We start from the raw sequence: 18,766 nt of genomic DNA on the forward strand, positions 1-18,766 counted from the left end.
GTGGATACAAGATCAGCTACAACTTAAAAACCTGCCCAGCTCCTCTCCCCTCGACTCTTTCCTCCATTCTCAAAGTGCTCCAAGATATGGCTGGGAAAATAGCTTCCCCTGTCCATCTCTCTTACCCAAGTAATTTGAATAGGGCACCCTAGAAGATCCCAGGGAGACTTGTAAGGACTTGTGAGACTACAGGGGAGAACTTAGGGTGTTTTATCAAGTTTCTAGACTTGTGAGAAGTGCTCCCTTAGCTCCTGTGCCTACACCATTCAGGTGCCTGAGGCAAAGAGTTCAACAGGCTTTGGAGTTACTAATTTTAACTTAGTGTTGGTGATAGATACAAGCATGAAGATGAGAGAGGGAATGTATATTTCTTATTTCTAGATATACTTCTATAAGGTCTGAGGACAATGAGAATTGTAGTATTAAAGAAGGAAAAAAAACCTTAAGAGCCCAGTCTCTTTGTCACTAAATTCTAGCTGTTATGTTGGGAAAATTTTGTTTTCTGACAAGATAAGGAAATACCTGAGCATTCACTCTTTTGTACTGGAACAAGACCTAGGACAAAGGACGTTTTTCTCTTGCAAAGTGATATCACCTCCAGAGTAGAGACTGGTAGAAGACAGACTAGGAGTAACTGAGGAAGATATGAGCCCATATCCTTTAGAAGTGCTAACTTTTGCAGTTTTTTAGTCATTTTCCAGTTGAGTACAACTCTTCATGAAGCCATTTGGGATTTTCTTGATGAAGATACTGGAGTAGATTGCCATTTCCTTCTCTGGCTCATTTTACAGATGAGGAAACTGAGACAAGCACAGTTAAGTGATTTGACCAGGGTCACATGGCTAGTAAGTGTCTGAGGCTAGATTTGAACTCAGGAAGACTCATCTTCCTGACTCCAGGCCCAGAACTTTAACCACTGCCATCAACTGCCCTATGAAGTGTTAACTAATGCATAATTATAAGTGGTCAAGTCCATCCAGGGCTTTGGCCAGTTTCACAATCTTCTGTTTCAACCTGTAAATAAACCTTTTCTTTTCCATGTTTTTAGAATCATATGCTTGCAAGGAGAGGGGAAATTGGTAATATGCATTCAATACACTGCAAGGTGTCATTCAGTGACTTTTCCTAAGACAATAACAAGCAATGAGAAATTCCCTAAAGTGTCCCCAAGCCCTGTGTTATATGTATGGCATGAGAGAGAAAAGAGATGCAACTATTTCCTGGCATATGCTTCAGATGGGTTTGATATTGATATTGATGATGGAATATTAGGGTTGAAAAAAAATCTTAGACATCATCTAGCTGAGGTCTGAAGAAATGAAATCACTTGATCAACTTTCATACAACTAACTAGTTTATGGCAGAGCCAGGACCAAAAGTGGGGTCTCCTGACTACTAACTAGTCTAGTGTTCTTTATTCTATACTACATTCTAACTCCTATCTTGAAGATTTCAAGATGGCCAGATAATTCAGTGTACAGGAATATGGTTGGTCAGGTTGGATTTGGAGTCAGAGTTCCTAAGTCCAAATCTTGGTTCTGTCACTTACTGTGCAACGCCAGGGAAGCCACTTCGTCTCTTTGAGGACCAGTTTTCTAATCTGTAAAGGAAAGCATTATATTTGCTTGGCAAAGAGATAATAAAAAAAATGACAAAGCTCAGAAGGTCCATGTAAAAACAGGCACATTAATACACTCTTGGCAAAGCTTTAAATTAGTCCAGCAATACTGAAAAGTTATTAGGAACTATGACCCCCAAAGTCATTAATTTTGCATCCTCTTTGACCTAACAATACCTTTACTAGGCCTTTACTCTCAGGAAGATAAAAGAAAGAATTCACATACGCAAAAAAAAAAAATTTATAAGAGCTTTTCGTAGTGGCAAAGAATTACAAAGAAAAAGGGTACCCATCAGTTCAGGAATGGCTGAACACATTATGGTATTTATTGGAAATGATGGAAATGGAAAACTATGTTGCTATAAATAACTATGAAAAAGATAGTTTCAGAGAACCCTGGGAAGAATTATATGAACTAATGGAGAGTAAAGTGATCATAACCAGGAGAACATTTATATAATAGCAATATCAAACTACTTTGAAAGACTTAAATACTCTGATCTCTGTGATCACCATGATTCTAAAGTATTGATGATGAAAAATGTGATCCACTTCCAAACAAAGAGAGCATGAACTGAAGATACTGAATGAAACATAAATTTTCAGACATGGCCAATGCAGGGATTTGTTTTGCTTGGCTATGCACATTTGTCATAAGGATTTTCTTTTTCTCTTTATTAATAGGACACAGAGAGGTAGGAGGGAAAGAAAATAAATGTTTTTTTTTATTTTGATTTAAAAAAAAGTTATATTTAAAAATAAATAAAAAGTGGGCGGCTAGGTAGCACAGCAAGTAAGAGCACCGGCTCCAGTGTTGAGAAGACCTGGAGATCGAATCCCGTGCTCAGACACTTAGCACCCACCCAGAAACACCTGGCCGTGTAACCTTGAGCAAGTTACTTAACCCCAATTGCTGAGGGGTGGCCAGGTGGCTCAGCGAGTAAGAGCACTGGCTCCTGTGTCGGGATGACCTGGATCAAATCCGGGCTCAGATACTCAGCACCACACCCAGAAATAATAACTGGCCGTGTAACCTTGAGCAAGTTATTTAACCCCAATTGCTTTTAAAAAAAATAAATAAATAGTGTTAGGTTATACTATCCCAAATATCCCTTCTGGGATTCTAAAATATAATGACATTAATATAATTCTTTCAATATAGTGAATCTCAATTGAAATGTACATTCTAATGGAAGAGGTATTAGTGTAATTAAGAAATATTGATAGTTATGATAGTTTATTGCTTATTTCCTTAGAAATCCAATGTATCATGTCCATTGGTATGTATATTTCCAAAAATAATTTGGGTGAAAAAAGTACTCTCTTGTCATCCTTTTACTAAACTTTTCATATTGTTCTTTTTATATTCTACCTAAATTCTCTGATGGCTGAAAAGTAACCTAAACAGAATAAAAATATTTAGACAAAAAATATATTTCTTAAAACATTTATTCTGTAGAACGATTTATGTTTTTTCAGCTTCCCTTGAAAATATTTACTGTTTCTGATTCTTGAGTTAAAAATGTAAAGATTCAAATACAGTTTAATTCAATATTCTCAAACAAAAGCTCCTAGTAAACAAAGTATCTTTCTAATAGTCTAGGTACTGCTTAGCTAGCTATTGGAAATAGGTGTGTTACTTGCAAAATTATTGCTTATTTCTCCGTAGGTGATGTCTTTGTCATCTTTATCAACTGGAGGAAATTCATTTGTAGAATAATTTGAGGTATCAATGGATACACAAGGATATTAATTTGATTTAGAACGTATATAATAAATGAAGGCAGGAGTAAATAGTGTTTTCTTTGATAATCTTTATAGAATATTTATAGTACAGCAAAACACAGAATTTTAACTCTTATTTTATTATAGTAGCAGTACATTAGAGAAGACTAAGTGTCTAAACAGAAATCACTATTTATTGATGATGTCTATATTTCAGTGATGATAAATCTAATACTTTACTTGTGATTCACTTTTTAATGAAATGTTATCATTCCAACAACTAATGGAATAACCCCAAAGCCTGGGTGCCATAAGATACATTTTGCAAAGTTACTTCATATAATGACTGTCAAGTTTATTTTCATTAATATTCTTCCTCTTTTTTTGTAGAATTAAACTGGCAGAAAATAGAGATTTTTTAAAATTGGACTAATTGTAACGATGCTTGTCAAAAGGGGAGAATTATGTTTAGTTCACCAAACTAAAACTTAAGTTAGATAATTTTCACCAAAAAACAAATGTGTTTTTATATGTAGCACCTCCTCTAGGCTCAATCTCCTAACTCCTACTCATACTGGCAGTTTATGTCCACAGAGAGTAGACAACTATTACTCTCCTCAAGATTGTAGGAGTAACCATGAGGGGCCAGGGGCTCTAACACTATGGCTCCTGAATGCGTACTACTGTGCTCTTCATTATCAACCAGCTGGTTGAGCTACACTGCCTTTTTCATATGGAATTTACTGAGAAGATGTAACAAAGACTATTGGTTCAAAATAATCCTTCCTAATGGGAGGATAAAGTCTCCTTGCACACATGACATCCCTTAAGAACACGGGTTCAAACTTTGCGAAGTAAGTCACACATGCAGAGAACAATGAGGCCAACAAGTATCATAAGACTCTTGAACCTGGGAGTCTTTTGCTCTCTTCATGGATTTCCCATGAATTCCTCTTCTAAAGATCATATCCTTTCTAGAATCAATAGCCTGCACTTCTCCATTAATGAATTATGCTCTTTGAAGCTACAAATAGCTTCCATTGACAGTCTTTCCTTATACATCTGCAGGCCCTTCCTTTAACATCAGCCATGAACAGCCTGATACCTACAGCTACCACTTTTGTTGGATTTTGCTAGCAATTCTAGCTGTCGACAGGACCTCGATTGATCTCTCCAAAAGAAAAGAAGCATCATGTGCTCATTGACACATAGTGGCCAAGTAGGAGATAGGGCAGCTTCCCTTTTCTATCACCAAGCAATTCACAGTAGTTGTGCCTCACTACCAAGAAGTAAGAATTCAATAAAACTTCCCTTTTATACAAAAATTTCTGAGTCATCACTCCTTCTAACTCTTTAGCCAATTAGAAAATTTTTCATCATCAAACAGTGCCAACCCCTTAGTCATGAATGGGTAGAAACTGCTTCCTCCTCCCTTCTACCTCCCAGCTTTCTATATAGGCTCTTTTACTGGAATCATGCAGGGAATATTTGTATATCTATACATACATCAAGTATTGGGCCCTGATTGACTGGTCCCCTGAACTGTATGTAAAATATAGTACAGAAGAGGCTTAAAAAGTATTGTTGTCTCTTTTTCCCCAGTATCTTCAGAGAGGTCCACCAAAGTGGTTACTTAAGCAGAAAGAGAATGAGCCATCAGCATCTTCATTCTAGCCTTTTTATTTCCAAAAAAAGTAGAATAGATAGGCTACCTTCCCAAAAGGCTGAGAAAAAAGAGAAGTCAAACAAGACAATACAAAGTAAAAGATAGTTTATTGCAAACACTGGGGGATAGGAGCCCTATCTTGACTTTTATTTTTCTTTTCAGACATAAGAGCAGCAACTACTCCAAAACTGAAAAGTGATTCAAAGTTCTTAAAGACTTAAGTTTTATCCAAACTATCTAGTACTAAGAAATAGAAAGGTGGATCAGTGGAATAGAGGAAGCATACAATACATGGCTGAAATGATTACAGTAAACTTGCATTTGACAAATATAAAGATATAGACTTGTGGGAAAAGAATTTACTATTTTGTTGAAAATTATTGGGAAAACTGGAAAGCAATCTGGCAGAAATTGGATTACAAAGGACCCATGAAGGAAGAGGCTATCTACCTCCAGAGAAATAACTAATGAATAGAAGTATGCATAATATGGTTTTACATATGTGCATATCTGTGTCAAATGGTGGCCTTCTCTTGTGCAAGGTGGGGAGGGAGGGAGGGAAACAGTTCAGAATTCAAAATGTAACCCAAAAAGCAATAAATTAAAATTTTAAAAAGACAAGTATTAGGAAAACAAGACAGTTTTAAAGATTCTTAATGAGTCAAACTTTCTAAACATTAACAAGTGTCAGGTTATTTTTAATTTCACATAAAAAATTAATAACTTTACTGACACTCTTCTCCTTTCTTAATGTCACTGCTCTCCTCCAACCCCAACATATACCAGCACTTAGTCAGCTTTCATACAATCTTGTGACAACACCTTCTCAGACTTTTAATGCCAAGAGAAATTATGGATTCCCCTTTTTTCATATCACCTGGATGGCATTTCCAAACTCTTCCCCATGACCACCAAAAAGTACATATTAGATGGAATTAAATAGATCTGGTAGTTAGTAGGTTGCTAGCTATATTGGAAGTTTTTTGAAACCCTCAAATACAGGCATTAAAAATAAATTAAAGATGTTTAAGGTCTACATATCTGCAAAAAGCAAATCTATCCCAATGCTCCTATTTTCCAATATAAAATAAAATTAATAAAATCCTTACCAGAATTAGCTGAACAAATTTTTAGGTGATTATAAAATTAAAAATATATTCAAATTTATAATAAAAAAGCATTTTAACATCAAATAGCAATAACTTGTCACTTTACATTATATCTCCTTCCAATATCTATTCATATATTCCTTTTTTGTTTTTTGGAGGGGGTGAAGGTAGGGCAATTGGAGTTAAGTGACTTGCCCAAGGTCACACTGCTAGGCCAGATTTAAACTCAGGTCCTCCTGACTCCAAGGCCAGTGCTCTATTCACTGTGCCACCTAGCCATCCTATTCATATATTTCTAAGCTGATATATACTTTTTTTAGTCATAGCTACCTGTGCCCATATTATATTCTCAGAGAAAGTAACTGACTACCACTCCCTAACTTCACTTCTTCACACTTTTGATGTACAGTTTTTATGCTATTCTAGTCTAGGAATAATAGCTATCATTTATAAAGCACTTCAAGGTGTTCAAAGCATTTAAAAATACTAACTTATCTGATTAAAAAAATATAGGTGCTATAATTACCATCATTTTTACAGATAAGGAAACTGAGGTAAAGTTAAATGACTTGTCCAAGGGCAAACACTCATAAGAGTCTGAAGCAGGATTTGAATTTAGGTCTTCCTGACTTCGGGTCCAGCACTCTATCTCTTGAATCACTGATTACTACTACTCTCTCCTTAACACTGCCCCTTCATGACTTGGTACACAGTTCTTATGGTGGTTTAATTCAGTAATAATAGCTAGCATTTAAATATCACTTTTAAAAATTATCAAGCACTTATTTTTCTCCCTTTTACTTCCCTTTGGGAGTTAGGAAACAAAATCTAGTAACAAATATGTGTAGTAGATATTGTCAGTGGCCAAAAATGTGTTTCTGTTTAGCCCATCACCTTTCAGTCAGGAAGTAAATAAAATTTTTCATCTTGGTCTTCAGGAATCATGACTGATAATAATGTTAATCAAAGCACTTAAGTCTTTGAATATTGTGTTTCTACATGTGTTGGTATCATAGTAAAAATTTTTCTTTTGGTTCGGCTCACTTCACTCTGCATCAGTTCACACAAGTCTCCCTAGTTCTCTCTAAAATTGTCTCTTCATTGCTTATAGCACAATAGCATGCCACTATATTCCTATATCATAATGTATTTAGCAATCCCCCCAATTAATGAGTATCTTCTCATTTTCCAATTCTTTGTTCCTACAGAAAGAACTGTTATAAATATTTTTGTATATGTAAATCATTTTCCATTTTCTTTTATGTCTTTGGGGTATAAGCCTATTAGTGAAATTGCTGGGTCAAAGGGACATACCCTTTGACATAGTTTAGTAACAGTTGAAGGACAGTTCCAAATTTCTGTCTAGAAGGCTGTACCAATTTGACATAGTTTAGTAACAGCTGAGGGACAGTTCCAAATTGCTGTCTAGAAGGCTGTACCAATTTGACATAGTTTAGTAACAGCTGAGGGACAGTCGTCCCAAATTGCTGTCTAGAAGGCTGCACCAATTTACAACTCCCTTGAACTTCAGGGACGATATAGCAAGCTGGGAGAGGACATTTCTATTCTTCTTCAACCCCTCTCAGTATCATGGCCACATAACAAAGACACTGAATGACTCAAGGTTATAAGAATCCAGCTTACTAGTCAAGTCAAGTGAGACAGTGAGAGGAGATGAGAACAAAAAAATTCATCATCTGGAGCTAGTGGTGATGATGGTGAGACCCCAGTACCAGAAAAATCCTACTGGTCTTAGGGTGTGGGCTCCAATTCTTTCCCAAAGCACAGAACATCCAGGCCTACATTACTAGTCCAGGACATCAGTTGAGACTGAAGCTAGAGCCACAATTGTCTACAGTCAAGCAAGGAAGCACATCTAGTAGAGACATCGTGACAAAAGTCAGCAGTGATGGGATATGGCATTTTCAAAACTTGTACCATCAGTGGCATGAGCTTCAAGGGAAAGTAGTTTTCCCTTCTTGCATGTATGTCAGCCACATGTGCGTTCTATGTTCTACTGTCCTTATGGTACCATTTCAGCAAATGTCTTTGCCTCCAGCTAATTGTGTCATTTGGCTGACTAAAGTACTGATTAGAGCTTGTGAGCTGTAGCTTTTGGAAAACAAAACCATAAGGTGCCTTGAACTTGGGCATCTGCCTCCCAGGGGACCTACCCTATATGGGAGAAAGAATAACACAGAAAGGGTGTTAAAATTATAAAACCACAGCCGGTCAATATCCATATACCCAGGACATACTTTCAATCAATCGATAGATAAATATTTCTCAAGCGCCTCCTATATGTCAGGCACTGTGCTGAGCACTGGGGATACCAAAAGACAGTCCCTCCCTCAAGGAGTTTATGCAAACAAATATAAAGCACGTTATCTACGGGATAAAGAGGAAATAGCCCAAAGAGGGAAGGCATTAGGATTCAGAGGGCTTGGGGAAGGCTTCCAGTAAAAGAAGACATTTTAGTCTAGATTTAAACGGAAGACAGGGAGGTCAGTAGGCAGACTGGAGAAGGGGGATCATCCTAGGTATGGGAGACAGCCAGAGGAAATTCCCAAAGCTTATGGAATAGCCAGGAGGCCAGTATCACCAGGTCAAAGAGTACATGGTAGAGAGCAAGGTGTAAGGAGACTAGAAAAATAGCAGGGGCTAAGTATGAAGGGTTTTGAAAGCCAAACAGAGCATTTTGTATTTTTTTATTTGATCCTAGAGGCAATCGTCCCATCATTTTTCCGATCCCTGTGTCAACTCCCCCACTTACATTTCAATTAACAGGAAAAGCAAAACTCTAGACATTCAGTTCCCCATCATTTGCAGTTTGGAGCAAGGAAATGTTTCAGTTGCATTTTTTTCCCTTAACAATTTTCTGTAGTTGACATGGAAAAGAGGGGAAGGGGTCTCTCCTCAACATGGAAGGAACAAGTAGGACAGCACTGGACATTGGTTTCATTTCTAGGAGGTATTTTTTTTCCGCCCTCTGACCTCCGCTTCCTCTCCTTTGCCCTCTATCAGGCACATGAGCTTAATTGTATCTTTGTCCCCTTAATATCGGACAAGTCTTTGCCTTTCTTCAGAGTATGGCATTTTGCCTGGCACACGTAGACACTTTAAAGATGTTCATTATCTGACTGACAGATCTAAGTGGGGTTTCATACCCATGAGATGTAAGCTGCCTAGATATCATAGTTCTATTGAGGCAGACAGAGAGTGGCTACACACAGGTTAGAATAAAGTTGACTGTCATTTCTCCAAGTCCTTTCTATGTATTCAAACTCAGTCTGTGTGTATGTGTGTGTGTTTGTGTGTGTTCTATTTTTACTACCCTGCCTAGGTTTTTCTCTATTTGTCACCAAGCAATGGACTCATTCCCTTGCCATGTTTCTTCCTGGGGTCACATTGGAGGGATACAAATGTTATATTTGAAACACAGTTTAGCCACATTATGAGTTAGAAAGAAAATTGTAAGGACCTCAAAAATCTAACCACAATTTCTAATATTGTTTTTATGTGGAAAATACATGCTGAGAATACCAAATCATTTACTCAGAAACTTTGGAACGTTGTTCTTTTGTAAGTTGGGAACAGCCCATATTGATCTGTGGGCTACCACACTTATGCCATCAAAAGCATATATATTGCCAAATCCTCGGCTTTGATTTTAATAAGACTACAATTTGAATCCTGTCTCATATTACCAGTTAATAGCTTTTAACCTCCTTAGCCTCAGTTTGTCTTTTAAATGAGGGCAATGATAACATACCGTATTGCTGTGAGGATCAAACAAGGTAATATTTGTAAAGTGTTTAAGGCAATATAGAAATGCTGAATTTTTATTATTGTTTTTATCTATGTTATTATTATTAATTATTCAGAGATCATCAATGATCTTGGTTTACTCTCAGTGGCCAGAAAGAGTTAATACAGCTTCCAAAAGAAACAAATTTGCTCCCAGACAGTGGATTATGCACAGGAAAAATTACCCCATTTTTTTTTAAATAGAAAGTCAGAAGTAGATTTTCATAGGTCTACAGAGAGCAGTGCCCTCAAAGAATTTATATTATTTTGGAGAACATAACTTTCCCACAATCCTGGTTCCATACACCTCAAATGTTTGTATCTATTTTAAAACATATTCCAAAGAATTGATATTAGAAATCTAAGTATGAACAATGATTATTTGCCCATTCACTTTCTGCCAACAGGTGCCAAAGGATAGTGTAGAGTATTGGTCTGATCATCAGGAAACCAATTCCAGTTCTCCTGCTAATTTATAATATTGGACTATCTGAACCTCTCTTTCTTCATCTGAAAATGAGAGACTAAAGTTCTCTTCCACTTCTAACAGTCTATGAAATCTCCAGTTCTAAGATATAATTCCACGGTTAATATTTCTTCAACTGATGTTACCTTGGTTTTCAAAAGTTTCAGAATGCTGCTGCTGCTAACGGCAAACTTTGCAGAAGGAAAAAAAGTCTCATATTTCTTCCCTAAAACTGGGAAACGGGACAATCAGGAAATGTGTGAAGAGGACAAATATTAATAAATTTATCATATTTGCCTTTGAGGCAAATATTAGGGTATAGAAATTAGTTTGTTGGAAAATGAGTTTTTAACCCTACGTATTTAATCTTGAAAAAATATAATTAAGAATAGAAAGGCCCCAGGACCTTGTAATTCACATGACTTGGAAGGTTAAATATGGTCTGTTGTTGGGAGACAAGGAAAATAGATTTCATTGAAATTTCATTCTCCCCAAATGTTTTCTAGTATTGGAACCTGTATCTTTTCTTTACCTGGCAAAGTGTTGTCCCATTTCACTCTACATTCCTAATACTCTAAAAAAAAAATAGATATGCACATCTTTATTCATGGATACTTTATGTATTTGTATGTATATGTATTTTGCTAGTGAATGGATGCACACTGAAGCACATGATTATGAAAGTAGAGATAGCGTTTCAAAAATTCATATGCCTTGAGCACCAAACTTAACCATTTGATTTAATACTCCTTTTTTAAAAAAACAGTTAAAATGTATACTGATTTAATTTGTTCCAGAATGATGAAAAGTTCCTTTAAAAATATGTTTTCATTTCATGCCAAGTTTAAAAATAAAATCACTGAACTGCCTTAAGTTAACTTATCAAGTAGTAATTTCTGTGTGGCATGGGCAAGAGAGAGAGCAGAAGGCAAAGATGTCAGCCCTTTTGTCTCCATTGCCAAACCGGATCATGACTAAGATTTCAAGGAACCTGATACCTTGCAAAGGAAGTGGTTTTGTGTTGTTTCCTAAATCCTGTCATTTGGATTTCTAGATCCTATTATCAGAAAAACAATCTGTGGGCACCTACTAAATAGTTATTAGTGAGGTTAATGAGTCCTAAAGAGAGATTTTCTTTGCCATTCCTAACTACTAAACCTGTGACTAGGTAGTTATAAGCTTTTATAAGTTACTAGCACCTTAGTAATAGAATCACTAAGGTTCCACCACAAGGTTTTTGAAATACAATTGTCACCAACTCAAATAGTATCAGCTTTCAATTAGAAGGCAGGAAACAGAGACAGCTAGGGTAATATATACTCCTATAGGTTTGATTTAGGTTTAAAAGCTAATTTGTAATCTTTAGTGTAGCATGCCTAATTGTTGCTTCAATTACATGATAGTAATTAAAATGACAGCATATATCACCACTAGCATTATATTAGCAAGTGAGGAAATATACATTCATAGGGTTTTGTCTTTTTTTAAGCAATGAAGAGAATCTTACTGATACATCAAAAAATTTGATCTCATGTTTTGACATTTTACTACTCTCTTGAGTAGGAAAGGAACTTTGTAGCCCCCAAAAGTACCAGATTTGTTTTTCCCAATCAGACCACCTAAAACAAGGTGTGTGAGTCTACATGAAGCATAGACTACATCATATTTTTAGGGAAAGATTGCATTCTTCTGTTTACTTCCCAGAATGTTTAATGCTGTACTGAAGTAGGCAGTTTGTGTCCTGCAACATTAGAGATCAATAAATGCTTATTGATTGTCTAGAGGCAATTTGAGTTTAAGAAAAAAGTGTTAGGATCTGAAATACATTTATAAGAGTTAGTAGTCTAAACTGCCTCCAGATCAGAGGATAATTCCTCAATCTTTCCACTGCTTTGATTGCGTGACCTGGCCTTTATCCCATGTTGTTGCTGTTGTTTTTAAATCTGATCTGAGTTAGTGGGAGCTCACAACCAATTTGTAGTGTTCATTTGTGTCATAACTAAGCTTTTTTGCTGTGATTCTTCAATGTTTTCTGAATGAAGAAACATAACAAGACTCTCCCTCTTTGCCCTTTTCCTTATCTCCCCAAGGTAGGCAGTCCACAGGAAGAAGGCTTTAGCTAATAACATTGCAGACTTTCTAGTCTGCATAAAAGGGCCAAGAAAGGACTTTTCTATCTACTGAGATCATTCTGTAAAACATCCAGATTTGTGGCATCTTAATGGACTCGGGAAATATTCTAGCAAACCCACTATAACAATATTGTCCCTGACCTGACCTCTCCCTTCCCCAGAAATCCTCCTAAACCAGGCTTTATGCCAGGGACAATTCACATGTGATACAGCTAGGCATAGTACCACAGTATGCCAGTGGGAATTCATCTGTTTTCTTCCCACTTCATAAACCAGTGGAGATCATAGGACAGTAAGATTTAGTACTAGTAAATCAATCCTCTAGTTTACTCACCATCACATATCAAGTCTCTTATTTTGTAGATGAGGAAACTGAGATTTACAGAGGTGAGATGACTTTCACAGTCACCTATGTAGAATGTTATATTATGTAGAGGATCAGAATTTGAACCTAGGTTTTTGCCTACAAAATCAATACTCTTCTAATCCATATATAATGTATATGTTACCTGGTTTATTTTATTCAAAACTTTTTCTTAGATATTAAAAGAGAGAGCTTAAGAGGCAGCTAGCTGAAAGTGGATAGAGGACTGGATCTGGAGTCAGGAAGACCTGAGTTCAGATCATGGCATCAACACTATTTGTGTGACTGTGAACAAATCAGTTAAGTTCTGTCTGCCTCAGTTTCCTCATCACAGGGTTGCTGCAAGGATAAAATGAGATAAAATTTGTAAAATACTTTATAAGTCTTAAAAGTATTATTATAAATACTATTATTATAATATAAAATTGATATGTGAACTAACGCTATCATTTTGACAAGTAAGAATTATGGAATTTGATATCCAAAGGTAGTTATTAAATTCTCTTATACTAGAAAAATTAAATAAAAGAGACTAACTGAAATTTGGAGTTGAGAAACAGTCAAAATATTATTAAGAATTGAAAAGAGCAAGAGATGACAGCAAAGCATTATCAGAAGAATACATGTCAGAAGAATAATTTCAAAATTCAGATGCCTTATTATTTGAACAATCTCTGAAGGAGCAGTTTCAAAATGAGTGAAATTTATTCAGATGATTTTCCCCACCCAAAGAAACTGACTTAGGCAGATACAGGCTAAACCAATCCAACCTGTTTTTTGACTGGGAAACCAACCAAGAAGGAATAACAACCATTTAGGCTAATAGAAACACAATCATACATAGCATAATCAGGCAAAAATTAAGTTGAAATATATCGCCAGAGAATTGCTCTGAAAGAAATGCAGGCTGAGTTAGCGTGAGGCCGACATAACAACAAAATCAGTCTTTGATTTTGAGAGATAAGGAAGAACAGAAACAGGTTAAATGTATGACTGGGTGAGAAAAAAAAAAGGTGGCTTGTCTTGCTGTTTAGTTTGTTCTATAGAGGTGCGGTCTGACTAAGTGCCAGAAACACCTGAATAAATTTCTAAGAATAGCACCTTGACACTCTTCTGCCCAGGGCCTGGTCTAGATCTGGAGTGTGGTTATGTACCAGCACAGGCTCAGGTTAGGGACCAAGATATTTTTTACAGGCTGAAATGGTTCCCAAATGGTCACAGTTATGTTCTTTGAATAAAGGAAATTACCTGAACTATTTGGATACCCTCAGAAGACCCAATTAGTATTGAGACTGTCCTGAAGATCCATTGTAGATGTATAAAACTCCAAATGCCAGGTCACTATTAAAATCAAGATAAGGCAGCGTGCTTCACTAGTCTGAGTGAGAAACAAGGATCGTAGATTCAGAGCCGGCTGAGACCTTGGGAGCGATGTAGTCCAAATCCTTGATTTTATAGATGAGGAAGCTGAGTCCTAGAGAGGTTAATTGATTTGCCTAAGGTAAGAGACACAGGTAATAAATAGTGGAGTTGAATTTGAGTCCAGATCCTCTGACTCCAAATTTAGCATTTTTTCCCTAGCTCCAAAGACTAGCATTTTCTGATCTCAGTATCCTTTACTCCCTTAAAAATTACTGAGGACACTCCCACCCCTGTAAAGAACTTTTGTTTATGTGGGTTATAGCTGTTGATATTTACCAGTATTATTGAAACTTGCTATTATTATAAAAATGGGTTTTTAACCAGACCATATTTTGAGAACTGCTGCCAGACACCACAGTGTCTTAGGATTGTGGACTCCAGAGTGTTAGAGTAGGAAAGACTCTGAGATAATTTTGTCCAACCCTTCATTTTATACATATAAGAAAACTGAGACACAGGGAAGCTAAGTGACTTATCTGAGTCACTAAAAACAAAATGGAACTGAAGGACTGGAGCTGCGGCTAGAACCATCTAGATCTATCAATTAACACTTTGCCCTGCATTAAGAAAGGTTTAGATTTATAACATGTAAATTAAGTAGATGGCTCTCTATACAGTGTTAACTAGGGTAGGTAGAGTCATCAGAAAGGTCTCCCTGCAATAAAATAAACTCACAGAAATCAACGATATTTCTGTATCACCAGGTGACACTGAATACCCCTGGCTCCTTGCTGCCTAAAGTTCAAGTGTCTTAGCTTTCATCCCTTCCCCAGGGTGTTCTAGTGTCCATGAGGTGGTTGGGGGCATTTTGGTCCTATGCTAATGGATCCAGCTCCTGCCAAAATGAGTGAAATATATTCCCTCAAGTGTATCCGGTGGCTCCCCTATACTTCAATTTCATTTAGCCACTAACAGTCAGATTAGCTTACACAAAAGAACATTTACTGTAAAAGAATAAAAATATATACAAACAGCTTACTTGGTTTCTACAAGACAGTCCCAGTTCTAAGTGCAAAATCTTATCAGGAGTTCAAGTCCCCAGTACACTGGCTTCTCAGAACTTTACTGCTAGGTCGATTGGCTATGATATCCTCTCTACAATCCTAGTTCCAAAGTTGCCGTGACTTGAACTCTCAGTTCAAAGGGGATTGCCACTGCCACCTACAATCAAAAATGACAAATGAAACAGAACACAGCAAACACCAGGAGGGCCTTTTCTTGGTTGGGATAAAAAGAGAGAGAAGAAAATGTCTCTTTCTTCCAGTTTAGTTCATGGCACCTACAATATTGATGAACTGTGGTCTTTGCTTTCTGGACATAGCTTGTAGGAAGAGACTGTCCCCTGTATGGCCTGTTTTAAAGGCACAGCCTGTTCCAATCATGAAACCAATCAGAGGTAGTGGAACTTGGGAAAACTGGGTACCTCCATGTTAGGTAATCTTGGCATACAAAAGACAAGACCTATGTAATAACAATAAAATTCAAGAGGTAATAATGTAAAGGGAAATATTATTCCAGATAATTATGAAATACAAAAAATCTTAGGAGTCAGTCTAACAAAATACATTCAATACTTAGGTGAACTCAATTGCAGAATACTCCTTAAAGAAATAAAGACCAACTTAAAAGACTAGAGGAATATTCAGTGCTTATAGCAAGGTTGTGCCAATATTATTAAAATGGCAATATTACCAAAATTAACTTACAGATTTATTGGTAATACTATACCAATTCAATATCAAAACGATATGGTACAAAGTCACAAAATAATAACAAAGTTAATTTAGAGGCATAAAAGATCTAAAACAGGGGTTCTTAAATCTTTTTTATGTCATGGACCCCTTTGGCAATCCAGTGAAGCCTATAGACTCCTTAGCAGAATAATGTTTTTAAACATATAAAATAAAAACATAGGATTACAAAGGAAACTGTTATACTGTAATAGTTATTAATATATTTTTAAAACAAATCCTGGTTTAGGAATCACTTGATCTAGAATACCAACAGAAATAATGAAGAAAGATAGGAATGAAGCGGAGAATACCACTTCCAGACCTCAAACTATATCTCAAAGTAGAAATCATTAAAACCATTTGGTACCAATTTTTAAAAATAGAAGAAAAAAAGGAACAAACTAGACAAGGGAGAATCAGAAATCATGAAATTCAGTTAAGGATATGCTGGAGCCATTTGCTACAGACCTGGAGAAGTTAATTGTTAAATTTTCAGTGTGAGCATTTACACTTCAGAAATTAACTAATGCTATAAATCAGGGCTTGATTTATGGTTTTGTTTACAGCACTGTGTTGTGTCCTTTGTTTTTGAAGAGGGTCATGACATCAGGGAAATGATGACATGACTTGCAGTTGACTTTGATTTGAATGAGGGAGGGCTGTGCAAGGTCACCAGCCTCACTTTTCCTCCAGAGCAATCTGGGTCCAGTGACCAGATATTTATCAGAATAACTGGAGATGGCCCAGGTTGTAATGGCAGACCCCGGCCCTTTTAGGCTAAGGGCTTTTCATGTACTCACTTAGAGTGAGGTAATGCCCATTCAGAGAATAGGCATCTTTAAGAAATGAATCAAGGGATAGCCCCTTTAATTAGAAAAAAGGAAAAAAAAAATAAACTGGGAGGGAAAGACCCTCAGGGTTGCTGTTTCAAAGAGAAACAGTTACCATTGACATTCAGTCTAAGGCAGGAGGGTATAGAATTAAGAAAGAGATGGAGAAAACATTAATAATACAGGTAAGCTTAAAAGTGTGTGGTATTCCCAAAGAGCTGGTGGTTAAACACTTACCAGTGCATCCCAGACAGTAATGCAGTATTCAATAAAACTGACAACATAAATTACTTTAGAGAGAACTTCATATTTAATAACAGAAAATTGAAACAGTCTTTCATATTACATTCAGATTAACATCTTATGCCACATTTCATAATAAATTCAAAATGGATAGAGAACCCAAATATTAAAGATCATATCATAAGAATATTAGAAAATAAGTAGATCATAAACCTTTCATAGCTATGGATAGAAGAGAAATTTTTAACCAAACAAGGGAGAAAGGCAGTTAATAAAAATATAAAAACCTTTCCCAACCCCTCTGAATTCTAATGCTCTAACCTCTCTAAATCTCTAAACCTCTCTTAATTATTTCCTATTTATCCTTCTTATAATTTGTTTACTTGTTGCCTCCTCCATTAGATTGTGAGCACTTTGAGGGCAGGGACTATCTTTTGCCTCTTTTTGTGTCACCAGAATATAGCACAATGCCTGGCAAATAGTAAGTATTTAATAAGTATTTATTAACTGACTAGATTTGGGGTGAGCCCCAAAGGAAAACTCACATCAGGGTATATATAGCCTTCTCCTGGCTTAGAGATTGTCACAACCCTCTTGACCCACTGCCCAATCAGACAGTAACAAGGTGTGGGCATTCCTGAAAAACAAGCCTCCCGCCACAGGCTCCGTGTGACCACATTCAGCCTATTAGGGGGCAGAGTATATTTTCAAGTTCTCAGAGTCACTTAAGCCTATCAAGGGACCAAGGGGCAGGGAAGATCTTCAGATTCCCATTACACTATGCTTTATAAAAGTAATGGAATATTACTGTGCTATAAGAAATGAAATACATGATTAATACACAGAAACAGGGGAAGACTCTGTGTGACCCATATTAGGAACTGAACTGAATTATGAGTCTTCTCCACCTAGATTTGGAGGTAGTATTGGGGAGAGTGTGCCCCCAAGATGTTGGGGGGTGGGTATGTTTGTATGTTTGAAGTTTTATTTTTGTTTTTTGCTCTGTCTTTGAAACTCATAAAAAAGCTAAACAGTGTTAAGTGGTTAAGTTGAACTAGAACCTAACAACGAGGGGTAGTATTCAGCTGTCAAAGGCTGAATACTTCACAATAATTAATAATAATGATGATAGCTAACATTTATATAGCATTAAAGTTTGCAAAGCACATTATATATGTTAACACATTTCATCCTTACAACAACTATGAAAGGTAGATACTACTATTTTTCTCACTTTACAGATGAGGTAACTGAGACAGAAAAGTTGTGACTTGTCCAGGGTCACATAGCTAGTATTTATCTGATGGAGAATTTGAACTCAGGTCTTCCTAAGTCCAAATCCAGCACTCTATCCATTGTACCACCCACCTGCCTAAAAAGCCCTCAGAATGTCACAGAATGAGTGAGGTGAGTAGTAGAGGAAGGGGTAGATTCAACCTACCTGGCTCTGGGATAAAGAAGCCAAAGAATACATGCTATACTATATTTCTTATTGTGTGGGAGTGTTCAACAGGATATGCTTATATTGGGAAGCATCTATGGCATAAAAAACAAAAGGCATCAGTAATTTTAATAGAGTGATTTCAGTAAAGAAAAAGGCTACATATTAACTTATAGGAATTTAATCCAGTTGATGGTGACAATATAGAGG

The 18,766-nt window shown here is 36.5% G+C and overlaps 1 long non-coding RNA gene across 1 annotated transcript in view; it reads right to left on the reverse strand.

Moving 5' to 3' along the window:
* LOC138159101 (uncharacterized) overlaps nt 1-14,414 on the reverse strand; it is a 52,230-nt gene extending 37,816 nt beyond the window's left edge. The window contains exons 1-2 of the long non-coding RNA XR_011167804.1: nt 14,136-14,414; nt 1,550-1,600 (exon numbers count right to left, since the gene is read on the reverse strand). This is a non-coding gene — a long non-coding RNA (uncharacterized lncRNA). The remainder of the gene's footprint in view (nt 1-1,549; nt 1,601-14,135) is intronic.
* Nucleotides 14,415-18,766: the final 4,352 nt, after the last annotated feature.

Source organism: Petaurus breviceps, unplaced genomic scaffold, assembly GCF_028583685.1.
Source record: "Petaurus breviceps papuanus isolate PSGF00001 unplaced genomic scaffold, PetGlider_PUasm1.0 175, whole genome shotgun sequence".
Lineage (NCBI taxonomy): Eukaryota > Metazoa > Chordata > Mammalia > Diprotodontia > Petauridae > Petaurus > Petaurus breviceps.